Raw genomic sequence first — 9,173 nt, forward strand, 5'->3', positions numbered from 1 at the left:
ACTTATTATTTTAAATAAGTATTTTAGCATAACAATTTATATTAACATATAAATTATTACTTTATTTCTAAACACATTCTTATGACCCAAACTAAACAAGAGAAATTTGTGGATTTAAATCATGTGGCTGAAAACTATGTATTTTTTAATATTCTATTTGTAGTCTTGTGATGTTTATTTTCATGATGGTTTTTCTTTGTGGGTTGTTTAGTTGGCCATGTTAGGATGTGAACTAGAAGCAATTTTTGAGATTTCTTTAATGATTATTTGATTGGATGGCATGATGAACTTTATTATTTGAATTGAGATTTATGTTTTATGAGTTTTATGCTATTGAGCAATTATGAGAACTTGAGTTTTGAGAACCAATGTTATTTTTTGGGTTGCTTGTCAAGGAACCAAATTCAATCAATATTACTTTTTGTGGTACAGAACACTATTGTGGTTTGCAATTTTTAGGAAGGTAGTTTAGGTGCATGTCTACGGGAGTGGCTTGCAATGGGGGCTAGGGCCCAAAGTGGCTTCCAAGGTAACTCATTGTAAGTTGTGTAACAAGTGATAACATAGTAATTAAAATATTTTGCCTAGCTTTTTTCCATAATATACATTAAAAAGATAAGTTAGAGATTTTTTTCGTCCATGTTGTGAATGCTTGTATAAACTAAAGATGAGATGTAGATGATACCTTGAAAGGTATGACTAGTGTCCTCATCATCATGAGAAGGTATTCTAGTTTTGCATAGAGTCACTAGGGGGCTGAGGTCTTGAAAGACTCCCAAGGTAAGTCTAGAGTTGGCTCATGTGATGACACTTCATAGTATGTAGCCTAAGTCTCTTTCATAGTTTTTTTTATATTTGCATCTAATGGCATACTTGTTAGATATTGCTTTTGATGGTGTATTTATTGTGAATTGTTACTTATTGAATGAATGTCATTTATTATTGACAATTGACTTTTATTAATGAATGATCAATTATTCACTGGTAGAGTTTTTATTGTTGGAGTTAGTGATTGGTAGTTTACTTTTATTGATGACAATTATTATTTGTTGGTCATTGTGATTGCAACACTTGACATTGATTTTAAAGTGGTTGTATATTTTTGGTCTTAGTATTTGTATGTTGACTTAGTATGTGGTGTTGGTATTGGATGAGTGTCCTTTCAATTTTGATTATCTCTTCTTTTTGAGTAGTTTGTGTTACCCTTGAGGTAGATGTGGCTATCTGGATTCCTCATCTAAGATTATTTTATGATTTGATTATCTGTGTGTGGATCGTACATTATCTCTCCTACACAATGGGGGTGGGGCCTAATTAAGTGACCACGTGGTCGGGAGGTAGTATATTCTTACCATTTGTGTCCCCTCAGATTGAAAAATGTTGGATGCTCTTTGATACAATGGTAATATTATTATTCTTCCTCTTATATTGTAGACTTCTATTCATTTGATGTATCTATGTATCATGTGCTTTGAGATCTTATAAGATATTGTATTGTTTATTGATGTACTTGTATCTATTTTCACATACCTTGTGACATGTGCAATGGATGTTATTTATGAGATGTGCTTTCATATTATTAGTTATACTTATGCATTTTCTTATATGACTATGTATGTGTTTATTCATTTTATGATTATGGACATTGTAATTGAGACTTAAACTTATTAATAAAATTTTCTTAAATGTGACTCAATGTGAAGGAACACTTAAGGAATTGAAACTATATTTGTAAATGATTATGTGTTCTTGATGTGTATGTGTATGTATATATTGCTTCTACATTATTGTTACTTTGATGTTGTTTGAACTTTAAAAAAAATAGTTCAATAAACTTTGTAATATATTAGGTTTATTTCTTTTGCATTCTCAAGTGGGGCATTACATATGACACCAGAGCTTGAGTTTCAACATTGGGAACTCTAGGCATATTATATGTCATCACTTGAGCAACTAGTAAACTTGCAACATGATTTAAACAATAAACAATTATCAACATAAAACTTGAACCTCAATAGTTTGAAAAAAAAAATTAGGTGTGAAACTTTGGAACATGAAACTTGCAAACTCATAACATTAATGTTCTTGATTTTTTTATTCGTCTATGAGGTATAAGTTTTATTGTTTTTGATAGATTGAGAAATGTTGATATTTTGTTTGGAGTGTTTTAGGAGATCTATTTCAGTATTTATTAAAAAGATGAATGTTGGATCAATACGATTTTCAGTTTATTATTAAACCAAAATTATATTTCTCTAAGTGATTGAAAGTGTATACATAGTTAACTTATTTGTATCAATTTCTTAAAGGACCATTTTTATTTGACATGATAGATAGTACTCTTTTACTTTTAGTTACCCTAGTCATTATAGTAGGCTTTCAAGAGTAAGCCTAATTCTAGGAGGGTGGATCTAGTGCCTACCTATAGTTGGTTTTTCTATTATATTTATTAAACTCTTTTATGTCTATTTCATGGATGTGTTAGTTTCAAGGGTATTAGATTTATAATTATAAAAGTATTTCATGACTTAGATTACACGTATATCAATAAAGAATTACTTAGTTGATTATATTTGACATGTTTATTGATGATTATAATTACTAATGCATTAATGATGCTTTAATTATAATTACTTCATATTTGTAATGATGCATAATTTTATCTGAGTATTTGATGTGACTTATAATTATTATGATCCTTACCTCATACTTGCATGTGTATGGTGCATGTGTCTGTTTTATCTTTTTGTTTGTCATGTTTGATATGGTTAAGGGAGGGAGTCATAGTCACTTGCTAGTCAGGATCTACACGATGTACAACTCCTTGTCATTGTCTATTTAGTTTAGATATATATGCATATATACATGCTCATCTTTTATGCAAGATTGCAAGTACCGGCATTGACTTCCCTAAATTGTTAGGATGAGTGTGCCCTGTCACAATAACTCAATGATAAGAATGGGAAGATAATGTTCAGGTCCAATCCTAGCCATAGCCTAAATACGTGTCTTGCAAGGAATCGTAACTGACTTTCCACCCTTTTTAAAACCTTTGAGTTTATCTTTGTCTATGTTGTTTGATTTTGAGTTTCGGTTTGTTTTGGTAATGTTGGTTTTATGTGAATTTCGCTATGTAATTTATTTGATAAATATTTAATTATAATATTGGATTAATCATATAATTAAATATTATTTGATTAAAAAGAAAATATTAAAGCATGAGAATATTAATTAATTAAAAAAATTAATTAAATATGTGCTTTAATTTAAAAGCCTAAATTTAAGAAACTAGTTAAAGAGACATTAGAATATGACGATATTTAATTAATTATTAATTAATTAAATATGTACTTTAGTTTAAAAGATTTAATTTAAAAGTCTAATTTAAAAAGTTAGATAAAAAGATAATTAAAATATTAATGATTTAATATTGCTTAATTATAATTATTTGTTTAATAATAATTAAATTAGAATTGTATTTAAACAATGAGCTTTGATTATTATTAATTTAAATAATGAACTATAATTTAATTAGTGCTTGCACCAGTTAATAAACTAAAGAAAAATAAAATATAAAGTAATATTTTAATTTAAAAAAATTGAAAATGTATGTGAAAGAATTAAATTTAAAAGATTTGATTAAAGTTATAATTTAGGTGTATTTATATTTATTTAATTTAATAATAATTTATTTAAGAGTTTTATTTTTAATAAACTCTAAATAATATTATTAGTTAAATTAATAAATATTATATTAAAAATGTTGCATGATTTAATAAGGGAGAGAAAGCTTTAATTTAATAAAGTTTATTTTAATTAAATTGCATAAAGTGTGTCCATAAAAATTAAAATATAGTAATTAAAGACAAATGGTTTTCACATGATTGCATGATCAAAGCTTTGATTTGGAGGAAAAAATTCTTTATTAAAGAAATTAGAGCTCATTTCTAGATACACAGGTTTTAAGGAGCAAAATTTAGAATTGGAACAAAATAATTGTTGAAAGTTTTCAGAGGGTTTGAATTTGCATACATTCACAGATTATATCAAATTTTAGTTGTGATTTTGAGGTAGGTTTTGAAAACTCATTATAGAATTTTATTTAAAGATCTGTCTACTTCATGTCTTCTTGGGTGTTTTCTTATTGCTTATTAATTTATTGTAGTGATTATGGAATAAGAAATTATGTTGTAGATTTTGAAAAAGGAAAACTTATTAATCAAGAAAACTTGACTTCAGAAAATTATAGAAAAGTTGTAGAAAATTATTGTGACTATATTCTTATAAACCTCTTACTAATATAACAAAAACTTGATTATTGAAAATTTTTAAGAAAAATAATAACTTGAACAGTTAGAGTTTCAACTTTAAATTTGTCTTTAGAACCATGAGATTATCATAAATTTTTCAAATATAGATAAATAATATTCTTATATCTAAATAATTTTATTGCAAAATTTATTGAAAAAAGGAAAAAGATTAATTGAGAGAAAAACATGTTGTAACTAAATTTATGCATGCATGCGAAAACAAACATGTTAAAAATAGAAACTAAATATAGTAAGATTACATGCATGTGAAAATAAATAGTTAAAAATAGAAAGCTAAGTATAGTATAGTTGCATGCATGTGAAAATAAATATGCTAAAAATAGAAAGCTAAGTATAGTAGGGTTGCATGTGAAAACAAATATGCTAAAAATAGAAAAATAAGTATAGTATGAGTTCATGATTTGAGAGATCAAAGACATGCAAAAATACTAATTGCATGGGTATTTTTATTTAATATAATTTCATTTTCAGATTTATTTATTTAAAATAATTAATTAATTAATTAAAAATAAATTAGTTAATTAAAAATAAAATTTAAAAATTAGTTACTATTTTTTAAAAATTTAAATAAATATTATTTAGTGAATGTTAGTAATATTAGTGATTCTTTAAGTCTAATTAAATTCTTAGTTGCATATAAATAATTTAATATTTATTAATGCAAGAGGGAAGTTAATAAATAAATATTTATAATTTTATTATATATTAAGAGAAGTTTTGGTAGAGTTCACTTTGTAATCATTTAATTAATAGCTATTTGAATTTATGAGAGAAATTATAACTAATTAAATTAAATTTTTAATTTTATCTCTAGTTGCATTATGAATTAAAGAAAAAATAAATATGAATATTAGACTTAAATAAAATTTATATTAATATTTTAGGAATTGAAATTAATATCAATATTTAAATTTAATAATATATATTTATGTTATTTATTAAATCATTTATAATTTAAGATTATTTAAATTAATAACATGATAATATTGTATGATATTTTATATGCACAAAAGATTGGATATTTAAATACTTATTATTTTAAATAAGTATATTAGCATAACAATTTATACTAACATATATATTCTTACTTTATTTTTACACACATCCTTATGACCCAAACTAAACAAGAAAAATTGATGGATTTAAATCATGTGGTTGAAAACTATGTGTTTTCTAATATTCTATTTATAGTCTTATGATATTTATTTTCATGATGGTTTTTCTTTGTGGATTGTTTAATTAGGATGTGAACTAGAGACAATTTTTGAGATTTCTTTTATGATTATTTGATTGGATGTCATGATGAACTTTATTATTTGAATTGAGATTTATGTTTTATAAGTTTTATGTTATTAAGCAATTTTGAGAACTTAGGTTTTGAGAAACAATGTTATTTTTTCGGTTGCTTGTCAAGGAACTAAATTCAATCAATATTACTTTTTGTGGTATGGGACACTATTGTGGTTTGTGATTTTTAGGAAGGTAGTTTAGGTGCATGTCTATGGAAGTGGCTTGCAATGAGGGTCGGGGCCGAAAGTGGTTGCCAGGGTAACTCATTGTAAGTTGTGTAACAAGTGATACCTAGTCCTTTTTCTTGAGATATATTAAAAAGATGAGTTACAGGTTTTTCCTCGTTCATGCCTTGAGTGCTTGTATAGACTAAGAATGAGATGGAGATGATACTTTGAGAGGTATGACTAATTTTCTCATCATCATGAGAGGGTATTCTAGTTTCACATAGAGTCACTAGTGGGCCAGGGTCTTGAGAGATTGCCAGGATAACTCTAAAGTTGGTTCATGTGATGACACTCCATCATATGTAGCCTAAGTCTCATTTATGATTTTTTTTTTTATTTGCCTCTAGTGGTATACTTGTTGGATATTTCTTTAATGGTGTATTTATTGTGAATTGTTACTTATTGATTGGATGTCATTTATTATTTTAGATTATGGTAAAAGCAAGTTTTGAAGGGGCCCCGAAACCCTTATAACAAAAACAAGAAAGATAGGCAATTAAGACCATAAGGAATAGTCCTAAAACCTAGTGAAAGGATGTCATTTATTGTTGATAGTTGACTTTTATTAATAAATGATCAATTATTTATTAGTGGTGTTTTTATTGTTGGAGTTAGTGATTGGAAGTTTACTTTGATTGATGACAATTGTTATCTATTGGTCATTGTGCTTGTGACACTTGACATTGATTTCGAGGTGGTTGTATATTTTTTGTCTTAGTATTTATATGTTGACTTGGTATGTGGTGTTGGTATTGGATGAGTGTCCTTTTGATTTTGATTATCTCTTCTTCTTGAGTAGTTTGTGTTACCCTTGAGGTAGATTTGGCTATTAGAATTCATCGCCCAAGATTATTTTATGATTTTATTATCTGTGTGTGGATCATACATTATCTCTCCTGCACAGTGGGAGTGGGAGCCTGATTAGGTGACCACGCGATTGAGAGGTAGTGTATTCTTACTATTTGGTTCCCCCTCAGATTGACAGATGTTGGATGATCTTTGATACAATAGTACCATTATCATTCTTCCTCTTATTTTGAAGACTTCCATTCATTTGATGTATCTATGTATCATATTTTTTGAGACCCTATAGGATATTGTATTGTTTATTGATGTACTTGTATCTATTTTCACATACCCTATAACATGTGTAGTGGATGTTATTCATTAGATGTGCTTTCATATTATTATTTGTACTTATGCATTTTCTTATATGATTGTGTATGTGTTTATTCATTTTATGATTATGGACATTGTAATTAAGACTTAAACTTATTAACATTTATTTTCACATACCCTGTGACATGTGCAGTGGATGTTATTCATTAGATGTGCTTTCATATTGTTAGTTGTATTTATGCATTTTCTTATATGACTACGTATGTGTTTATTCATTTTATGATTATGGACATTGTAATTGAGACTTAAACTTATTAATAAAACTTTCTTAAATGTGACTCAACATGAAGGAACACTTGAGGAATTGAAACTATATTTGTAATTGATTATGTGTTCTTAATGTGTATGTATATATTGCTTCCACATTATTTTTATTTTGATGTTGTTTAAACTTTTAAAAAATATAGTTCATTAAACTTTGTAACATATGAGGTTAAATTTTTTTTTTAAAAATAGTTCAATAAAATTTGTAATATATTAGGTTTATTTCTTTTGGATTTCCGAGTAGGGCATTACAACTTCTTACCTTTGTTGCAACTTTGGGAGTAGGCCAATTTAGGATGGCATCCACCTTACTTTGATGCATCTTGAGATTCCCTTGAGACAAAAAAAACCCAAGGTACACTAGCTCCTTCTTCATGAAGTCACACTTTTGGGTGAACCCACAATAGTGGGTTACACTTTTTTGGAGGAAGAAATCCCTCCAAAAAAGCACACACGAAAAAAATCGTCGGAAGAGTTTCGATAGAAACAAAAATTAAAAGTTTCTACCGAAACAAATTATTGCCTTAGTTTCAGTTGAAACTAAAATATTATGTTAGTTTTGATCGAAACTAATCAAGAAGTTTTGATCGAAGCTTTTTCTTAGTTTTGATCAAAACTAAGAAAAATGGTGTGCCAAACCCTAAATCGTGTGACATAAAAGGGGGCCCAGAGTTTTGTCTACTCATTATTTTGATCGAAACAAAGAAAGCAACTAGCATCTAAAACAAGAAAAGTGACTGGCATCTGCCCCATCAACCATTCGGAAAAGGTATGAAATACTTTTTTTTCCTTCTTATGTTGTTTCAGTTAAAATTTATATATTTTTAGTATTTAAATATATGTTTCTTTATATATTTTATTATTTTTATGTATGCACTTTATATATGTGTGTGTGTGTGTGTGTATACACATGTATCATGTGTATATAAATGCATATATACACATGATATGTACATATATATATATATACACATGATATGTATATTTTTAGATATCACGTGTGTGTATGCATATATATGTAGATATCCTAATGCTATCACTCACCATAATTCCAACCATAACACTAAATCATTTTCCTAATCGTAACATTAATTTTAGCCATATCCTAAAACCTAAACCTAACCTAGGCAACTATAACTATATCTCTAACCTAAGGATGACCCTATATATAACTATATCTTCAACCAAAAATCTAATGTTAACATTAAGTATGAAACAAATCCTAACCTCAACTCTAGACCCTTACTATAATATTTATCCTAACCCTTAGGCTAACCTTAACCATAAACAAACCCATATACATTGTGAGTTTTAGATGTGTTAGATTGAGAGTTTTGAGCTTATTACCATGATATTTGATCTTTTCTCAACTTATCAAATATTTATAGATAGATATAGACATTTTCATGATAAAAATTGCATGTACTACGAATCTTGGCTTCATTAATAAGTATGATTACATTAAGATGTCCTGTTGATTCTGTCATCACTACTATATTTTTAATATATTTGATATGAAATAAAATTCTATGAAAGAATAGATAATATATTAATATTACTTTCTTTTATTTCTTTAATATGTATCTTGTGCATTTTTTTTTTCTTATTAGATGAGCCAATGACGTGCTTGCCTCTTTGGATACTTGTTGATTGAGAGGGAGTTCAAATTTATGAAATGATATCATTAAATTAATGTTTGAGAGTATATATACCACTTTACACCAATTTCATTACTCTTGTCATATTATCTTGTTAGTCTTCCTCACACTAGATTGGATGATCTTTTACATCATGAAAGATTTTGGGTTCAAGCATAAAGTTTCTTTGTGGTAGGGTGGAAATGTAGTCTGGCAATATTCTCATTCTTATTGTGTTGAGTGAA

Source organism: Cupressus sempervirens, chromosome 1 (assembly GCF_028749045.1).
Source record: "Cupressus sempervirens isolate cs-2001-9-10 chromosome 1, ASM2874904v1, whole genome shotgun sequence".
Lineage (NCBI taxonomy): Eukaryota > Viridiplantae > Streptophyta > Pinopsida > Cupressales > Cupressaceae > Cupressus > Cupressus sempervirens.